The following is a 22,001-nucleotide window of genomic DNA, read 5'->3' as shown; positions in this document are numbered from 1 at the left end:
CCTTCCCCTCCTGTCCTCTCCTCCCCTCCGGCCCGCAGATCCGGCACTAGGGGGCGCGAACCAACCCGGGGACGCGCCCTCGGGGTCAGGAGGACCTCGCTAGGCGCTTTTTAGGGTCGCGCCGGAATTCTAGCCAGCCAATTGGCTTGGTGCCTGCGGTCGGGGAAAAACGCAGGCCTGAGCAAACTTTCGCCCCCCGCCCTCCCATTTCCGGGGCCCAGGACCCGCGGAGAGTGGCTCACCTGTTGGACAGACTGGCAGCCGGATGTAGACTACCTGTGGCGTCTCACCTCCCCCCTCCCCTCCCAGCCCTACCCATGGCAAATAGATTGGCTTCCAGAAAACCTTGTAAGAGCAGGGCAGAAAATGCCTTTTGTGTGCCCAGAAAAGACACAGCCTGGTAACGCAGCCTTGGGGTGTTGAACTGTAAAGGTTTTCGTGCCACGCTTGTTTGGGTGACCCTTTTTTACTTGTCAAAGAGAGATCACTGGCAGTTTTGGGCTCGAAATCGGCCTGCCCTAAAGTTCTGCAGTTCTTTTTGGCCCGGTGGTATGCGGAAAGTCATTGTAAAGAGGTGCTTGGACAGGCCTAAATTCAAGGGCACAGGCTCCATCAGGGCCTTCATTGCAATCTCAGTCTTGAATCCGGCCTGCTGATACTAATGCACTACACATAGGGTATGCATTTAAGACATTTTCAGTTCCCAGATTGGAGTCTGTTCAATGAATTGATGGTTCTGTCACAGTGGAAACTACTCTGCATCATGTTTTACTTTTTTACCAGCTGCACCTTTCACACCTAATTACAGAATAAACTCATCCATTCCTTCATTGCTGTCTCAATGTACACATAAAGATTACGGTGTACTTTTGACTCCTGATGTCACAAATTTGGAAATAAAATGAGAGAACAAAGACATTGTCTGCGGTTATTTATCTATTTAAAGTTCTTGCAGTTCTTGGTATGAGCTTTCAGGATTCACTTCTTGCCAAAAGTAACCAAAGGTCTAAAACCTATAAATAAGTCTGCTACAATAAAGCTAGTAGTTGCTAACCCTCTATTTTTCAGTCTTTGTGCAGGGACACTTTGGTTCATTGTGAAGAATTTCTCAATTCCCCTCTGTCACTTTTTTTTTAACCAAGTAGATATAGAATGAAATTTGACATGCTTAGATATCCATGGAGAAGAGAGGAGGTTGGACTACAGAACCATCAAAACTTACGATCTGGAAGGATCATCGGAGACTATTAGGACATGCTCATCATCCTGTCTATTTTTAGAGATAATATTCAGTTCATGCTCTAATCTTCAAGGCCATGGGTTCAGTGCATGGCAAGGTGTGTGTTATGGTTTGGTTTCGTTTTGCCAGCCTTTTAGAAAGTTTTTTTTTTTTTTTTCATTCTGAATCCTAAGCTATCTCTCCTTAAGTTCCACCCCAATTCTGTAATCTGCACTGAGACAACACAGGGTAAGTCCCACTTTTTTGGCTGTGTAGCAGACCTTAGGAGGGTTGTGTGCATGTGCTTGGCCGTCTCATAGCTTGTGTAAATGGGAATAAGGGTGAAGACGATTTGCCTGGTGAAATGTAGATGTGGCTACAATACTATACTGCTCTTGGTGTGTCATGTTGGATTTACCAGTAGGTCAAATTTATAAACAGTTTGGGAAGCATCTAACTAACCTCATCCTTCTCATCTTCTCTGCTATTCAAATCAGTCACCTTTGAGTATTGACTACAAAGTGTCTTTTATTCTTTTGTATGATTTGCCTTTTTAAAGTGCTTTTATCATTGGATTTCTTGCCTTCCAGCATATTTCCACTATTATTTCTATGTCATATCCCTTTCTGAACAATTTATCTATTTCTGATCCAATTTAACATTCAGAAAACACAAAAAGTCATGAATCAGGATATTCCCTATGGAGTTTCCTAAATTAAAAATTACACAAATTTTGGTTTTGCACTTTTTTTCCTGGTCTTGTTTGACAGCCTCTTTGTTTGCTGTCTTCCTCGTGGTAGGTACTAACTAAGATTGTTGATTCTTTCTTCCTTCCTCCCTCCCTTCCTTCCTTCATTTTTTTTTTTTACAAGACAAAACACTGACTTACTTTTCACACACTAAAAAGTATAGCATTGTGACCTTGAAGACACAAGCAGTTCCTAATTTATCCACAGGTTGTATATAAATTCATTTGTTAGCAACCAAGGGTACATTGTTTGTTAAAAGAAAGATCTATAAGGGATGGTTTGGTGTTTTAGACCAGTTCACGAAAGTTATTTAACAGATAATGTAGTTATATCTATTGTACTTTAAAAATCCATAAACCATTGCAACATAACTTCCAGAGGAAACAAATTCTGAATTTTTAACTTGCATCTCCAAGAAAGACACACCCCCTGCCCCCATTCCTCCACATCACTGGATGGGATCATTTAAGCCAGAATCTCTGGGGGTGGCTCTACTAGTGATCTTTCCAAAGATGCTAATTTACAGCCAGGTTGGGAACCACAGCTCTGACCATTTGAGATTCACATATATGTGTATAAACAGTTAATTCAGCAAAACATACGGTGTGTATTATAGAGAAAAGGAATATTAATCCCTTGGTTAAAATTTTTGAAAAACATTTTCTTTTACTGTAGAGATTATAGCACACAGTTTCAGTTTAAAAGGAGTTGAAAATACCACAAGCAGCCCATAAATAAGACCTGGATGGCAGCGTCATTAGTTCCTTTGCCAGCTCAAACAGACTAGGTTCGTCATGCCTGTAGCCTTCATTAATTTTCTACTTTTATCCTTTGTTTATTCTATGAAGTTGGACAACCCTAAACTCTTTTCTTTTCTTCCCTGGCATGTACTGCATATTTATTAAAGAGAGTTACATTTTAGACCCCAACCAAAGGGTAAAAAATATTAACTTTCTTTAATACCTAAACAATATCATGTAATGAATTAACCATTTATTTTACAATGTCTTATATCTTAAGCTTTTCAAAACCAGTTTAGTCGGAAGAAACCTAAAGGTAGTACAGATTACCACATAATTCAACACAAGAATGTCCAGAAAATAAAATGAACCAAATAGAGATTTTTAAAAAGAAGTAATGGATAAATGGCTTGTTTCACTTAAAGATTATAGAGTCCCAAATAACCTTTGCAGTTAATCTGCAAACAGATTTACAGAGTACCTTTCAACTGATAAATGCTTCCTTATTTTCTTTAAGATCCAGTTCACTGAAATTTTTATTTAACTATCCATAGCAAACTATTCTTATTTAAATATAAGAATTAAATATTAGTGAATACAGCTATAAAGTTACTTCTCCCAATTATTCAAAGTAACAATTAACAATAATTTGGTCTTTACAAAAAATCTATAGATTTTTTCCAGTATGAAAACTACTAATGTATCTATCAGTTAATAAATTTGACATGAATACCTTCAGTGTCCTGAAATATATTCTGAGCCTTTCCATTTTTGAGACCTAAACCTCTGAGATTAGCATTGGAAGGTATTTCTTTGGGATTATTGTGCTTATTAAGGAAAAATGGAGGATTCCCCCATGGGGGGTGGGGTGTTGGGGGGGTCAATAGGAGTTAAACCAGTTTAGCCGACTGAACAGGAGATTTGCAGAAATTCTTTACTTGTGATTTAACTCACCTGCCAAACAACACAGGTGTGCCTTTCAACAACTCAAGGATTTTCTAAGCATCAAATTTGGTTTCAGTATACATTAGCTCCTTCCTAGATTCCAGTGAGGTGGCGTACATCTAATCAGGTGGGAAGAAACTGGAGTCCTGATAAATACAGCATTAACTAAAAAAAACAACTGCCCAGGAGCCAAATGTTGTTACACCACGTTAAAGAAGACATTAATTCCGATACTAAGATAATAAAATAGCATATCTGTGTTCTTTCTCCTTCCATTTACTCTAACACTCTTAGTTTATCTTAATGCTCTACACTAATTCTATGATATTTGTAATCTACTTAGCATAAAAGCCATAGAGTGATATGAATAGTTCTGAGAATGAACACTCATACTTACCATTGCATCACTGATCATATATATGTACATGTATAAATGTATATATTTGCAAATTTTAAGCAGTGCCTTATTTTGCCACTTGATACCCTCTGAGGCTGAACTGCATCAGAATATTTCAATGGGTATGTTACAAGTGGTTACATATATCTTGCGGATTGTTTTTCACACATTCATTTAAAACATACTTATTCTCAACTCTGAGGTATCTTAGGACCATCTATATTCCTCTGGAGCCCCTGAACTGGTAGTGTTTGGGCCCCAGGAGTTCACAGCTGTCTTGGTGGACACCCTTCCAGCCTAGAATGACTCTCACTCTGGGATGCCGGAATCTTCCAGAGCTTGTAGATGCCTATTTTGCTGGTCAATGGGCATCTTATGAGTATTAATTCAACCTACCCATCCAGGTTGGGCAACACGTAAATCTATATATTTTGGGCAAATTGTTTTATTTATCTGAGTTGCAGCGTCCTCATTTGTAGGATGGAGAAGTTATTTTGAATGATCTCCAAGAACACTTTGAACTCTAAAAGTCTCTGAGTCTTTGATTCCTAATGAGCTCAACCAATCACAGACAAAATCAACAAAGAGAAAAGAGAGGCAAGAGTTTTCCTTTGGTGTCCTCACTGCTTTCTTTTCTATCAACTTCCCGATGTTACCTCCTTAGCTATATTTAAAGGAGGTGTATGTGTATGGGGTATGAGTGTGGACCAGGGAGGATGGAGTGCATGAAGATAACATTTTAAAAATCTCTATGCGTTATTTTCAGTTCTTATGTTCGTATAGCATAAACATGCGATACAGCACACATAGTAGTTCAATTCACTTTTGAAACAGATTGATGTAGGGGACAGAGGGCACCTGAGGGAAGTGTCATGTGATAAAATTCTAGCTCTGTGTGGCCTTGGACAGGTTATCTAACTGCTCAGCATATGTTCTTCAACTACAAAACAGTAATAAATAATAGCTTCTTTCAAAGTTATTGTGAGGATGAGAGACAATGTACACAACGGACCTGGAACATGGTAGACATTCAATTTAAAAAATAAGTATTATTCAGTTCACTCATGCTCTTTCATTTCCTTGCCTCTCCTTAAAGTTAGAAAATTACATTTTCCCTAAAAGTGGTATTAATCAGTTAGACAGACATGTAGCAAGTGAATAAGAATGGACTATTACAAATTTTAAAGTAAAGAAAGAAAGTGTTTAACAGATTGTCAACAAAAAGAGGTTGGTGCTGAGAGCAGAGGGTGAGAAACCAGGAAGTAAGAGTGAGATTAGTCTAGGGGAAAGAAATTGTGTGTGGGGGGCGGGGAGGGGAAGGTGGGGGACAGAAGGGGAGAAGGGGGAGCGGGGGTAGGGAGGAGCAGGGGGGTGGCGAAGGGAGGGGATCTAAAAAAATGTATGGCAAAAGTGAGAAATAAAACTAGATGGCAGGTAACATAAAAGAGGGTGGACAACTACAAGACAGAATAAGGGTAACAGAAATGCAAAGAGAAATGAAAGGAGAAAGAAATAAAGATGAAGGGTAAAATAAGAGATGGTAATGGAGCAAGGACCTACTAAGCAGTGGAGGGGAGGAGTAAGGTAACACTGAAAAACAAATAGGCACTGAGGAAAAGTGGAGAATTGTTTTCACAGCCCTCACCTTTCTACATTGCTATGTGTGAGGGGTGGCAAACAGCACTTTCTAGTGCCTATTTCTAATGAAGAGATTTCCCCCTCTCCCTGCTCCTCAGAGTAGAGCTAGTGAGAGGTTTATTTAAAAGTACTCAGAAGTGCCATGTTTACCATTTGGCTCACTGCATGGGAAAAGCTATTGGAAGTTTAAAATGAATTCTTTAGGGGTAAAAAATACAAGTTCTTACAGAAACAGACCCATAAGCAAATAATTATGACTTTTTAAAAAAATGTAGCCTTTCTCCCATTTTTATCTATTAAAAACATATCTTTTAGGTACCAGTTGCCATTCTAAGTTCTTAACTCATCTAATAACAACCTTATGAAGTAAGTAGTATTTTCATCACCATTGTACAGATCCTCATCTGTACAACCAAACCACAGAAAGACGAAGTAACTTGCTCTAGAAGGTGGTGGAGGTGAGATTTCAACTTAGCCAGTTTAGTTCTAGAGTCTACACTTCTTTGCAATAAGTTGCTTCCTATCAAGACAACTCTTTGTAGTTTGTATACTCAGTTAATATCCACTGAGTATATGAACGCACACACACAAAATAAATTAAAACAATTCTAGATAATTTGTATTCATCTTTCTATTGCAGGATAATGGCTTTTATAATCAGATTTGAACAGGGTACCTAATTTCCTTATCAATTGTTTGACTAGATCTTTTAATCGGTGAATTGAAGTTCATTAATATACTATTTAACAATGTCCTGGGCAAAGCTGATTCATTATATCTCAGTTTGTGTCTGAAACATTTATCTGACAATGTGTGTGTGTGTAGATGTATGTATGTTTGTACATATGCACACACACACATACACACAATAAACAGTTCATTAGATACTTTGTTAACTCTGATTTTTCCATACTCTGACTCCTGTACTATACTCTCAGGCAGTTAGAATTTACTGAGCACCCATCCTTCTACCTTATCTTGAATTGGAGATATTCTGCAGTATGCTGTTTGCTGTGCTATTGCCTGTCTTTTGTATGTTTGTCTTCTGATGAAGTTTGACCCATATTAGCTGTGCTACAATAAAACAAAGGAAATATGCCTCATTCAGATGTTAGATTGTAAGGTTTTTTTTTTCTCCTTTTTCACTTAGCACTGCTTGGTTATTTATGGAATGGCTGTACTCTATGGTATGCCTATGGCAGTCCAGGGTGGTTCTTGTTTTCTGTTATCCTCAACAATATTTGTTGTATCTGACTATAGAATTATTAAATTACTACTTTAAAACTCAAATTTGTCCATCTCCAAAGTTCATGTTCTTATTATATTTAAATGATATCCTAGTCATCCAAGTTTTGAAGACATTCGGAGACATGTTTTTAAAGATAAAAAATGCAAATACTCAAAAGTTCCAGACATTATTGTATCCAAAGTTAAAAGGTCATTATCCAAACATTTTCAGGTCTGTTACTGTTTGTTGTTCTCCATCGACCTCCTCTTACCTAATTATGAAAGAAAAATAGGAGTGTGGAAAGTGAGAAGTTTGGAATAATGCACTGAGGTATTAGGGAAACATATATATGTATATGTAACACACACACACACACCCAAAGGGCAAAGGAACAGAGCCTAAGAGATGAAAGTAAAAGGAAAACAAGAGTGACATAATAACAAAGGAAAATGTTTCTTTAATTGATAAAATTGGTGATAAGGGTAGAAGGAGATTTTTTTAAATGACTAAACTATATGCTTTATTTAGAACTCACCATTTCTACTAATATTTTTTATGTGCCAGAATCCAATTTAAGTAACGTCACTGCATTAGTCTTCATGTCTCCTTAGTCACCTCTGAAATCTGACAATTCAGAGGTTTTCCTTGATTTTATGACTTTTAAGTTTTTAAGAATACTGATCTCAGGTGTTTAGTAAAAAGTTAATTTCTTTTTATTTCTGAATGTGTTCCATTGTTTGGACATATCACACTTTTTTTATCCATTCACCTATAGATGGAATTTTGTGCTGTTTCTCATTTTTGGCTATTACAAATAAACTTGTAATGATCATTCGTATATATACAAGTGCTTATATGGATGTATGCTTTCATTTCTCTTGGGTTATTATCTAGGACTCAAATGGATGTGGGAGGTGTACGTTTAACTTTTTTTAAAAAATTGCCATAATGTTTTCCAAAGTGGATATACCATTTAACATTCTACCAGCAGTGTATGAATCTCTAGTTTCTTCAAATCATTGCAAACTCTTGGTATGGGTATGGTCAGACTTTAATTTTAGTCATTGCTTTAAAGGTATAACAGTATCTCATTATGGCTTTATTTGCATTTCTGCAATGACTAATAATGTTACACATATTTTTATGTATTTATTTGCCAACTGTCCATCTTCTTTCGTGAAATGTTCAAATCTTCTGCTCATTTTCAGAGGATGGGTTGTTTTATTATTGTTGTCTTTTTGGATTTCCTTATATATTCTGTATACTAGTCCTTTACCAGATACAGGTTTTGCAAATATTTTCTCCTAGTCTGTGGTTTGTCTTTTTATTCTTATAGCTAGCTCTTCAATTTCATTTCTGTCTGTGGATTTATGTACTAGTACCACACCGTTTTGGTTATCTTTATCATGTTTTGATATCTGATGAGACTGGTCTCCTATAAGATCCTACAAAGAGTTTTCTTGGTCCTCTTTCTAGTTTTATTGCTCACATTAACATTAGAATTAACTTACACGTAGTTTCAAAACATTACTGATGCTGTTAATTACATTAGGTTACACTTTTGATTTACTTTAGGGTAATCGACATCTTCATGATTTTTAAAAATTTTTTCAATTAGAGTTAACAGACAATATTATTTTATGTTAGTTGCAGGTGTATAGCATAGTGGTTAGACATTTATATAATTTATAAAGTGATCTCCTCGATTAGTCTAGTACCCACCTGGCATTATATATAGTTATTACAATATTATTGACTATATTACCTATGCTGTACTTCACATCCCCATGAAGGGGATTTAAAAAAAAATTTAATTAAGTTTATTGGGGTAACATTGGTTAATACAATTATTTAATTTTCAGGTGTACATTATCATTTGATATTTGTATGTTCTATTGTGCGTTTACCACCCAAAGTCCAGTTTCCTTCAGCTACCATATATTTGATCCCCTTTACCCACTTTATCTTCCCCCTAAACCCTATATTTGACCCCTTTACCCTGTCTACTCCCTCCCTCTTCCCCCACACCACTATTAACCACTAGTCTATAGTCCTCTGGTAACCACTAGCCTATGGTCCACGAGTCTCTGTTCATCCTGTTCATTTATTGCTTTTAGGTTTATATCCCGCATATAAGTGATATCATGTGATTTTCAACTTTTTCAGTCTGACTTATTTCGCTTAGCATGATTATCTCGAGGTTCATCCATGTTGTTGCAAATGGCAGTATTTTATCTCTTCTAATGGCTGAGTAATATTCCATTGTATATATGTACTACAGCTTCTTTAGCTAATCATCTATTGTAGGACACTTCGGTTGCTTCCATGTCCTGGCCACTGTGAATAATGCTGCTATGAACATCGGTGTGTAAATATCTTTTTGGATATAGGTTTTCAAGTCCCTGGATCATATGGTAGATCAATTCTTAGTTTTTTGAGGAACCTCCATATTGTTTTCCATAGTGGCTGTACCAATTTGCAGTCCCACCAGCAGTGTATGAGGGTTCCTTCTTCTCCACATCCCATCCAACATTTGTTATTACTTAACCTTTTGATTATAGCTATTCTAACAGGTGTGAGATGGTATCTCATTGTGATTTTGATTTGCATTTTCCTAATAGCTAGCAATGATGAGCATTTTTTCATATATTTGTTGGCTATTTGTATGTCCTCTAGGGAGAAGTTCAGGTCTTCTGCCCATTTTTTGGTTGGATCGTTTGTTTTTTTGTTGTTGTTATTGAGTTGCATAAGTTCTTTGTATATTTTGGATATTAGGCACTTATCGGAGGTGTGGCTTGCAAATATATTTTCCCATTCAGATGGTTCTCTCTTTACCTTGTTGACAATTTCTTTTGCTGAGCAGCAGCTTTTTAGTTTGATGTAGTCCCATTCGTTTATTTTAGCTTTTACTTCCCTTGCTTTTGAGGTCAAATTCATAAAATCCTCTTTAAGTCCAAGGTCTTTGAGTTTAATTCCTATGTTTCTGAAGGGGATTTTTAACATGACCTTGTATTTATGATTGCAGTAAGAGAGGAGGCAGGACCAACTTCTGCTTCATTGGGTTGCTTTAGCCATTTTTCTTAATAGACATCTGATATAAGTATCTACATAAATCTATTTATTTGTATCTACATCTATCTATTTATTTGTATGTATATCTGAGCACTGGAGATTTAATGCATCTAAAGAGCAATAGTTAGTGCTGTTGTTCTTGTGTGTTTGGGGAAATGAGGAAAAGGCAGGACACAATGACTGAATTAAGCATTTTAGTCATGTCAGCATGGTCAACTCTTTGCTTTTTTTCTTTAGGGCTAAATTGTCCAAATGTTGGAAAAGAAACTTGTGATCAGAATCTCCTCATCACCAAATATTATGTGTTAATTGTTAGGTATGGGAAAATGCCAGTTTTCTTGCCCACTGATCTTTGCCTTCCATTTTTTCTACCATATCCTTGAAGGCAAACCCAGCTACTATGGAATTTGCTGGGGGTACTTTTAAGGAAATGATTGAGAAAAGGGAGGTGAATGGAGACTGTTGAACATCACTAAAACAGAAGAGGAATAACCAATTATTATGGAAAAAGTAGCCTGAAAAAGCTACAGCCAGGTGGTTGTTTTGACTTCTGGGGATTTGGAGATTGAAGTATAAGATGAGGAAGTTTATTGCCATGAGATGCTCAAAAAGCTCATATAGTTCACTCAAATTTTCCATTTCAAGAACAACATTATTTATTCATTGAAACAATTCGAAATACATTTATTTGGTGCCTATTATGCTGCAGGCATCTTTCCATACATTGCACATATGGTGAACAAAACACACAAAATCTCTACCCTAATATAGCTTACATTCTACTGGAGGAGATAAGAACAAGGTAAGAAAAATATTTAGTGTATTAGCTGACATACACTAAGGAGAAAATTTTAAGCAAGTGAAGAGGGGGTGTCATATATGAAGTGTGTCTATGTGTATGTGTGTGTGTGGGGGGGTGGTTTTTAAATTTTAGTTAGATGGCCAGAGAAGCCTTCCTTGTGAAGATGGCTTTTGGGTGAAGATGTGAACAAATGAACGAGCTAGCCATGGGGATAGTTTCAGGTGGAGCATTCCCAGAGTGGGAGAATGCATCCAACTTGTCTAAGCAATATTGGAGAAGCCTGTGTGACTGTAGCAGAGAGAATGAAGGAAAGAATAGTGGGAGATAAGTACAGTGAGGTAATGGGATGTCTGTCTGTATGTGTCTATATGTGTTTTCATGAGTGTCTGTGTATGTATCTGAGTGTGCCTGTTCCTGTGTTAATGTGTTTGTGCCTGTGTGTCTATGTGTTTTTCTGTCTTTGTCTATGTGTATGTCTGCATGTCTGTGTGTGTTTGTTTGTGTGCTCATATATCTGTGAGTCTGTGTCTGTGTGCCCATGCATCTTTGTATGTTTTTGTGTTTATGTGTTTATGCATGTGTGTGTGTGTGTGGGGGGGGGCGGGGTATATATAAGTGTGTGGGTAGCTTGTGGAGGGCTCTGTAAGTCCTAATAGCAACTTTGACTTTTACTCTGAGTCCAATGGGAAGACACTGGAGGTTTTTGTGAAGAGAAGGGATATTCAACTTAAGTTTTAGGATCACTCAGAATAGCTTGAAGGGAAGTCAGTGTAGGAGCAAGGACATCAGTTGGGAGGCTAATGAAATAATGCAATGGAGTGATGATGGTGGCTTTGATCAGGCTGGTGAAAGTGGGGTGGTAAGAAATGGTCAAATTTTAAATTTTGGATCTATTTCGTGGGTAGAACTGACAAGATTTGCTGATGGACTGGCTGTTTTATATGAGTGAAAGAGAGAATTCAAGGAAGGCATGAGGTTTTTGGCCTCAGCCGCTGGAAGAATGGAATTATTTCCTGATATGAGGAAAGGTCTAGATGTGTAGGTTTAGGGGTGAATATCAAGAGTTTGGTTTTAGACCTGTTGAGTTTGAGGTGCTTAATGTACATCCAGGAGATATCAAGTAGGCAGTTGAATTTACAAGTCCTGAAAAGATAGTCTAGGAGGTGAGGAGGAACCCATAAAAGAGATTGAGGAGGCACAGGTATCTAGGTGGGAGAAAAACCAGGGAGAGTTCTGGAAGCCATGTGAAGAAACGTTTTTAAGGAGGAAGAAGTGGAGTGATTAATGGTATCACATGCAGCTGGAGACAAGCTGAATAGAGACTGAAGAAAAAAGACCACGATGGTTCTGGAGGTCCTTGATGGGAGCTATTTTGTGGAGAGAATTGAGGAAAAACCAGATGGAAGCATGTTCAGTAGAGAATTGGAGGGAGAAATGGAGACAGGAAGAGTAAACAGTACTTTAAAGATAGGAGAGAAATTGTGTGGGGGCTGGAAGGAAAGAAGGATCATGAAAGGCTTTCCTTTTTAAAAATTTTTATTTTCTAAGATGAGAGAAATAATCACATTTCTAGACTTCCCACTGGCCTGTAAGGTGGCTTTGTGCCAATTCAAGAAAGGTGATCTTTCCTGTGTGTGGTTGCAGTTCTGCACCAGAGCACACATCTTAGGGAGCAGAGTGTGGGCCTAGGGTCCCCTGCCATATGCAGCCATGCTCTGAAACTATTGCATCATCACCCTCTTTGCCACTGTATTGTCATGTGGTTAAATTCTATAACAAATAGTTCAGACCAGCTTTCTCATCTACATTTATGTCTATTTGACTTTGTATCGAAATACATATCTTAGTTTTATGTTGTCGAAAAACAACATGGCACACATATTTTATAGTTCTAGAATATTAGAGTTAGAAACTACTTTAAAAATTACTTAATTTAACATTTTACAAATGAGGAAACTGCAGTCCACAAGACTTCTTAATGAATATAATGAAGATTCTTATAAAGTGTATATTGAAGTATTGTATCAATTGGAATGGTATTTCGTGTATATCATTTTCAAAAACGCGTAAATTTGAAAAATTGTCCACATTATGTGTTGAAGAAAAATCTAAATAATAAGCAAGATTTGAATATTTAAAATTTGAAAGCTATCATATTTCACTCAGGTTCTCTTCAATGATATACTTGTGTTAATAAAATATTTACAAGTATATATCCAGAACTTTTTTTGTTTCAGGTTAACGCAGAGTCATCTGTATAAATGGATTTTGAATAGTAACATGAAAAGAAAGGAAATAATGATGGATTTGTATGCTGACAATAGAGTAGGCAGATAATAGACACACCTCTTTTTGTGGTTCAAAGCAATAGTATTTCTATATTTGATTTAGGATTTGTGAATAAATAATAAAAAGATCTAAAAAACAAATTGATGTCATGTTTTGCCTGTGATTATTATAATTGCCACACCTCTAGGATTTGGGACATAAATCTTTCTGTCAAACAAATATGCACTAAGTCAACCACTTCCCCACCATACAATTCACTCATATATGAAATCCTATAGAGTTAAGCAATGTTTTGTTTTCCAAACAAAACACTATATGAAGATTATATTGCAATTTCTAAATAAAGTAGTAAAATTTGGTTAAGTAACCTGAATGATTTTGTTAGTTTCTAGAGTTTATATACTGTACAAGAGAAAAGCAAATGTCAAAATTCCATTATTTATGTTAATTTTCAGATGTGATTGAAAAGATCAAATAAATACAGCACGAATATTATAAAACTGGATATATTATGGGCATTTGATAAATAGTTGCTGGGTTTAATTTTATTAGTCAAAAAGGATAAATGACAAAATATTAAATGGAATGTTAAGCATAAACTCTCAAAGTCCATCTGTAAATGTCTGATTTTTAGTTATTCTTTCAAGTAAATAATCTTTTTAAATGAAGACAAGTCATATCCTTTCAAATTATAATCTTGTAACAAATATGAGGTCTTATTTTATTCTTCAAATGATCAAGTTAATCCTCAAACAACTGCTCTTTTTTTGTCTTTTAAAATCCATTGTATATTTACTTCAGCCCATTTTTCCCATCTAAAATGTGAGTGTTGAAGAGTCTGTAAAATTCTGTCTAGATCTAATAACAGGGGGAGGAAATAAAAAATGCAGTAGGAGAATATTGTTTTCTCCTCCCCTTCAAATAGTGCTGACAAAGAAAAAACCAGAAGGAATGGGGGATACAAAGGAAAAAAGAAATAGGAGTGAAAGAACGGTTCACACAGCATAAGAGTGTTGAAGTCGTAGTATACATATGGAACCAGGAGAGTTAGAATCACTGAGAAATCCTTCTCACCACTTCAGAGATTTACCCTTCAGTTCTCAAATTCTGCATTTTATTCATCCTTACCTCAACTGCCCACTCCCTGCCAGCTATGTTCACTTGCTTATACTTGCCTCTTTTGATTGGAAGCAAAGAACAGTAACCTCAGCCTGGTCATTCCAAATCCCTCCACATCCCCAACAAGTGTTGGAAAGGAAAGGCAGGGAGCGTTTCAGTTTCACGTGCACACAGCCTAATTCAGCTTAGATCTATTCTAGGCCTTTGGTGCCTATGTTTATTTTCAGGGCTGGAATTAAGCAATTTGTCGAAGGTCCCACAGCAGATTAATTATGAAGCCAGATTTAGCATGCACAGCTGCTGCGTTCTCAGTGTGGGCCCTGGGCCACGAGCCACGTGGCTGTTCCACAGGCTGTTTAAATCACAAACTTGTCAACTGCACGGAACTTCCTTTGCCCATTGTTGTGAACAAACTTTATTAAACATAACATGTCCAAAAGAGTCTAAACACCAAAACCTTGAAATTTTAAAAATAGTACATATCTCCTTCAGTTCTAAACAAAAAAGTGTGGTAGGGCAATAAACTGGCATTGTCAGTGTCAGTGAAAAGAAGCAATATTTTAACAAACATGAGTACATCTTACAAACTTTACTCACGCTCTTAAGTTAGAAGTCTGATCACATTTTTACAGGTAACAAAGGCAGCCAACTTTAAGAGTTAACATCATTTTTTAGTCAGAGCCACTAGCCAACAACTAATTTTTTTTCTGATATTTTTAAAGGTTACCTATATGCCTAATTCAGACTATGACTAAAAAGTAGTCTTTTGTAATTTAACATATATCCTGCTAGATTCAGTGGTAAACAGTTCTTAAACACTTGGTGAATGATCAAGATTATCCTTTGAAAGCTATATATGAGAACCAAAAGAAAAATCATTTGAGCTCAAAATAAGGAGCATCTTCTTAGTTCCACAGCTTTTCTTAAAAAAAAAGAAAAAAAAGAAGAAAGAATGTTCCCATGACAATATTCTGGAAAGGTAGAAGATATAGCTTTGATAAGAAATAAAGCCATTTTGTAATTATCTTTTTTTATTACTCTTTTACCTTTATACATTATTAACACTCTTTAATAATGTAACAGTTTTCTTCTAGCTGTATACTTCTAATTAAGTCTTTTTATAACTTATTATAAAATCAGAATCATTTTCCAAATAAATAGATTTCAGAATGGGAGTTTTACATCACTGAATGTGGCAAACCTTTTAAGGTCATGTACCAACTAGAAAATGGTCATTTCAGAGAGGATATATTGAAACAATGCTCTATTTCCAAATGTCTCAATACAAATATGGAATCTTTGAAAACAGATTCAAAATCCAATCCTATTACTGGCCTCCTTAGTCTTTCTTTTGTATTGTTGTAAGATGTAGTTGTGTCTTTGACTCCTTCATGCCCTCCACTTTCGCATGGCTGTCCTCAAATATTTTTGCTGGCTGATTGACCTGGTTTCTATTGCTGGAGAACAATAGAAAGTGTCAGAAATGTAACAAATTTTAGCATCATCAAACAAGTTGAATATTTAAAAACTGCCTTCTTGGTGGAGTCCACAGGAATGGAATCTAAGGGGGTTAAGGGTGTTGCCATAAGGAGCATAGAACAACGGTATTGGCTGCAGCAGGGGACAGAGGAAGAGGAGTCATGAACCTCCGAAATCCAGAAAATAAAATGTGATCCTGGCTGTGCCCTTGGAAAAATGAGATTAAATCTCCTGGTCAGGAAAGGAGGGAGCTGGATGAGATGCAGTGTGAGAATTTCAAGATGAACATATACATTGACCTTGCAGTTGGATAGGATACATGTAGAAGGGAAGTTTTGGCCAGTCACAAGCAGTTATCAATGTGATGAATCAAATTATAACACTCTGTGATCATATAAAGAGGGTAGGAGTGACCACTTATTGGTAATTGTTAGAAATAATTTGGCATTGAGTTATAGATTTGCAATTAAATGAAAACTGGAAATATGCTAGGTTATTGTTGTCACGTTAGTTCTCTATCAAAAATGTATGCAGATCATCTTAGCAATGTTGTTTTAGACTGGTGCATTACGAGGGACTATGAATTTAGCTCTTGCCCTCACTTAGTGCTATTTGTATGTTGCCACTGGAGGAAGCAGTTGTTTGAGTCCTAGTAAATAGCCACCAGTTACTAATCAATTAGCAAATAAAGTTTCAGTGATTCTCTATACATCATTGGTTTCATTTTTAGGGGCTAAAAGCCAATCAAAATGGTGTTGTTTCCTCTGGATAAGTGTTCATTGTTACCACCCACGAGCTAATTGCCAGGCAATTAGGTATAATTGATAGAGAAGCTGGAATTTGTAATCCAAGTCAGTTACAGAAGCAAGAATAAGCTAACAAATGCATTAGACATTCAAATTTGGAAGTGCCATTCTGTGGAATGTGCCTTAATCTACACATTTCAAGTACATAATTTGGTTAAATGGATTTCTGTTAAGTAAAGGATACCTACAGTATAATTCTACCATCAAAAAAACTGACTTATTTGCATTTTTTCCCCGCTTCTGTAACTTGCATTTATGAAGCCAATCAGCACTTCAGCACATCTTTGGCACATCATTCCCCATAGAAAATGTATGCAAATCATGGGCTTAACCAAAAGTAATAGCCGAGATTAGAATTCATGCCATTCTCTCTATTCACCAGTCACACTGCTTCTTGTACGTGAGAAGAGCCGTACATACAGGATATTTGAAATATGAACAATTTCAGCTATGGCAAAACCAAAACAAAACAAATAAATGATTAACTATTAACCAGGCACACAGAAGGTCTGACCTATATTGCTTTGCTAGTCATTCTTTAAACCATGGTAGAATGGAAATATACCCTAAAAGTAGTGGATTGTAAACAGTTTTTTTAAAATCCCACTTAATGTTTAATTTTAAAATGTCTGTCTTAATTCGATTTGGCTCTGCAAAATAGAAAAACATTAGCTTCGACTTATTTCTTTACTTTAGCAATAGTCTGGCTCTCCTCTGAAACTACCCTGAAGATGCAAAAAGCTCTTAATTAGCATTCACACAACAGCATTTAATTCATATGCACATGCCACTGGAATAATGTTTCTGCATTAAATTATAGCAGCTGTGAAATTTAAATACTACTAGGAGCAAGTGAATTTTGTGAAATATGGTACTGTACTATATTTTATGAAAAATTTGCGCCCCCTTTTGGATAAAAATTGTTAGGACATTTAAATGTGAACTTTAAAATAAAATTCAGTCAGTGGCTTAAAAATAAACAGTTGTTTGAAAGACCGTGGGAAAGGAGGAGAAAGAACAGTTGGGAGAAACATTACAAACAAAGCGTTAACAAAGCTGCAAAGCAAAGATTCTGTGACTGCAAGACAAAGATGGCTATAGAAAGGACCCAGAATTAGGAATCTATAGTTTTCTTTTAATCACAATGTGTTGGAAAATTTTGCCCTATGTTAAATTACAAAGTCATGCTTCTTAGGGTCAATATTCTCTTGAAAACAGTGGCAAGCATTTATCTTCCTCTTGAGACTACAATTTTTGTATAGATAGGGACAAATTATCTCATGGGTCATCTCTCTGCTTGGATGAAGCTGATCTCAATGAACAGTTTCTTTCAGATTTAGGAAAATATATATTTAAAGATATCTTGGGGACTTTTTGATTTTTTTTTTTCATTTTTCTTTTTCAACCAGACATCCTAAAGGAGTTGTTTATTATCACCGTCTCTCCACTATCTTATTCACTTCTAACTCCACTGCAATCTAGTTTCCTACCTTTCTCTCTCCACTGAAATATCTAAGCAAAGGTGATAGTGGCTTTGTGCTATCTGATTAAGTGGACATTTCCCATTCCAAATCTTGTTTGACCTCTCTGCACCCATTGACACAGTTGCCCAGTTCTTCCTTTATGAAATACTTTCTTCCATTGGCTTCCATAACCCTATTCTCACTTCTATTTCTCTGCCTGTTTTAATGTTATTTTTTTGTTTTTGTTTTTGTTTTTTCTATCCCTTCTTTTTGGGCTGGTATCCCCAGCATCCTGTGTTTGGCACTTATCACTTTTCACATTATACTCTTTTCCTGGGAAAACTGGTGCCCCTAACTTGTGATTTCCTGACCCAGTCCTGATTTCTAGTCCCTACTGGATATCTCATTCTCTTGATGGCTCACAGACACTGCAAACTCAATTCTAAAATCAAACCTTTCATCTTCACCTCAGCTTCCCTCTGCTTTCCACTTCCTCCCTCTTCTTTCTTCTATATACTCTGCACTGATTCATGAAACGATACTTGTTTGTCTACCCACTCACTCCCTTAAGCAATTCATGATTCCATCATGAGTCATTTGGGACCCCTCACTTCCTTCTACACTCCACATCACCCTATCTGGTTGTCTCTATTCCTGAACTACTTCTTGAATCATTCTCACCTCTCCACATCCACACTACTTTGCTCAAGTCAAGCCCTATCACCTCTTGCATTGACTATGACAATGGCCTCCCAACTGGTCTCCCTGTCTCTAGCCTCATCCCTCCTAACCCAACTATGATATGACTCCCCAAGTGATTTTCCTAAAAAATAATTCTGATTGTTTCTCTTCCCTTTACCCACAGTGTGAAATCCTAACATTATGTGTGTTTTTATCATAACATACATAATATCCCAAGATGTGCTACCCTCTCCTGCCACCCCTGACTTTGGAATACTCTGCTGGGATTACACAAAAAACACTTCACAATGTTCCTCTGCCCAGAATATATTTTCTCTCTTTAATCAGCCTTTCATTTTCATTAACTTTTCCAACAAAACTCTTTCTTTCCCCAGCAGGCCAGTTCCAAGACTTACTTTCTCATTCCTCTTGGTGGCATGCCTTCACTGTTGCATCTACTACACAGAACTGGAGTTTATACCTACTTTTTCTGCTGGACTGTGAGCTATTTGAGAGTACAGTCATATGCTGCATAAGGATGTTTCGATCAACAATGGACCGTATGTATAATGGTGGGCCCATAAAGTTATAATGGAGTTGAAAAATTCCTATCCCCTAGTGACGCAGTAGCCATTGTAAAGTCATAGTGTAATGTAAGGTATTACTCATGTGGTATAAACAAAGTTACTGCACTGCCAGTCCTATAAAAGTGTAGCACATACAATTATGTACAGTACATCATACTTCACAATAATAATAAATGACTTTTACTGCTTTATGTATTTACTATACTATACCTTTTATTGTTAGAATATACTCTTTCTATTGATAAAAAAAGTTTGCTGTAAAGCAGTATGCATGTTATGCTGGCAACAGCCACATATACCTCATGTTTATCGCAACTCTTGATTGCATCATTTTCTCTTGTGCTTGATTTAATCTTGTTTGTTTTACACAGTAACAAATTTTGTAACATGCAGAACAGGCTTGTAGCCTAGGAGCAATAGGCTATACCATATAGCCTAAGTGGGTACTGGGATATACCATCTAGGTTCGCGTAATTGTACTCTACAATGTGCAAAACTTGTGCTCTTTTCAATATAATGCACTACAACTTAGAGGTTTCCTGGTGGTATTGCTACTACTACTAATAATTATTATAACTATTACTGTGAATCAAGAATTATACTAAATGTTTTATAATAATGATCGGTTTCTAAAGAATTAAGAATTGATTTGGTTTGATTCTTTAACAGTTTGATATAATTAGTTCTTTTTAAAAATTACTAAAGACATTCATATATTTGACAGGAATATAGTGAAACATAGAAGACCACAACGTGGTCCTCCCAACTTAAGATTCTATTATTCTACAAACTTTGCCTTCTTTTGACTTAAAACTCTTTTCTTGAATTTATTTTATTAACAAGCTATCCTGGCAGTGGATTCACATGATTATAACAATGTGTTTTCCTTTTCTTTTTTTTTTATTAAGAAAAACAACAAACCCAACACTTTCTATGTGTTTTCCTTCGTAACAGGTGCCTCTAATTACTGGGGATACGATTGAAATTTAGAATGAAATACAAACAGTATGGAGGTTCCTCAAAAAATGAAGAGTTGATCTACCATATGATCTAGCAGTCCCTCTACTGGGTAGGTATTTACCCCAAAGACTTGAAAACATATCCGAAAGGATATATGCATACCAATGCTCACAGCAGCATTATTTACGGTGGCCAGGACATGGAAGCAACAGATCATTGGCTAAAGAAGCTGTGGTACATATAGACAATGGAATATTACCCAGCTATAAGAAGAGATGAAATACTATTATTTGTGACAACATGGATGGACCTTGAGATAATCATGCTAAGCGAAATAAGCCAGACAGAAAAAGTTGAAAACTACATGATATCACTTATACATGGGATATGAATCTAAAAGCAACAAACAAATGTGACAAACAGAGACTCATGGACATGGACAGTAGACTAGTATGGGGGTGTCCGGGGGGGTGGGGGGGAGGGGGGGGGAGGGAGGTAGACGGGGGTAAAGGGGGTCAAATACGTGGTGACAGAAAGAAATCTAACTATAGGCGGTGAACACACAGTGCAATGTATATATTTATGCCTTACTGTTGAATCGTACACCTGAAACTTACTGGATTTTGTTAATCAATGTCACAATAAACAAACAAACAAACAAACAAACAATAAATAGAGATGCAGTTTGACATAAAGTTCAAAATCTAGTGGAGGAGACACACATTACTCAAATGATCCCTCCGTTGACCATGAAGTTATGAACTGAATCAAATCCTCTCTGATAAAGGACTACTAAGCTGTATAAACAAAGAATCTGATCTGTACTGTGTGGGTCAGGGTAGATGTCTCTGAGGAAATGCCTGGGCCTGAGACGTAGTGAATGGGTGGAATACTCAAGTGCATTTTAGGGACCTGCAGACAGAGCCAACAGTCTGCATAGGGACCTGTGGTGGAAAACAGTCAGAGGAAGGTCAGTGTGGAGGGAGGAGTTGTGCTGGGGCTAGCCACCAGCACTGCTGGCCTTGAAGGTTCTGCTGAGCATTTGGGCATTTGTCCATCACCTGCTCCAATGTATGGGGATTCTAGTGAAAGTATGGTCCCAGCAGGTAAGATCTAGATCTTCCATGTCTTTGTATTCCACAAGGTGTACAGGTAGTGAATGGTCAATGAATACTTCTTAATTTATTTGACCTTAGGGGTTTCTCTTCCACCTTCTTGTACCTCTACAATTACTGGAAGACACATAAAAATGTCAACCTGATTTATCTTTTAATGTATTGAACAAATTAGTCAATTATTTATTATCAAATAGTCTCAACAGAAAGGGATTCTGCCAAATATATTAGAAAGTTGGTGGTGCATCTAAAGATCACAGAAAGACCAATTCTTTCTCTTAAAAATCTATCTTCTTTGTCTCTCAACATTTTTTATTAAAATGCATATATATATAGCAATGTTGAAGAAAGTTTACAGTGAATACCTATTGCTATGGATTAAATTGTATCCCCTCCCCAATTTTTATGTTGAAATCCTAACCTCCAATGTGACTGTATTTGGAGAAAGGACTTTTAGGTGGTAATTAAAGTTAAGTGAAGTTGTAAAGATGGACTCTACTCTGATAAAATTGGTGACCTTATACAAAGAGGAAAAGCAGTTTCTCTCTCTCTCTCTCTCTCCCTCTCTCCCTAAATAGTATTCTATTTTCTTCTCTCTCTCTCTCTCTCTCCCTCTCCCTCTCTCCCTAAATAGTATTCTATTTTCTGGAGGTATCACAGTTTCTTTTTTCAATGGATGTACATTTGGGCTGTTTCCAGTTCTGAGTTATAA

General features: G+C 36.6%; 1 protein-coding gene across 2 annotated transcripts in view; it reads right to left on the bottom strand.

The window, feature by feature from the left end:
• Nucleotides 1–22,001, bottom strand: part of CLDN10 (claudin 10) — a 104,175-nt gene that overhangs the window by 22,741 nt on the left and 59,433 nt on the right. The gene's annotated exons all lie outside the window — the stretch shown is intronic.

Source organism: Pteropus alecto, unplaced genomic scaffold (genome assembly GCF_000325575.1).
Source record: "Pteropus alecto unplaced genomic scaffold, ASM32557v1 scaffold72, whole genome shotgun sequence".
Classification (NCBI taxonomy): Eukaryota; Metazoa; Chordata; class Mammalia; order Chiroptera; family Pteropodidae; genus Pteropus; species Pteropus alecto.
Note: the sequence above shows the minus strand (reverse complement) of the source record. Positions and strands in the feature narration are given on the sequence as shown.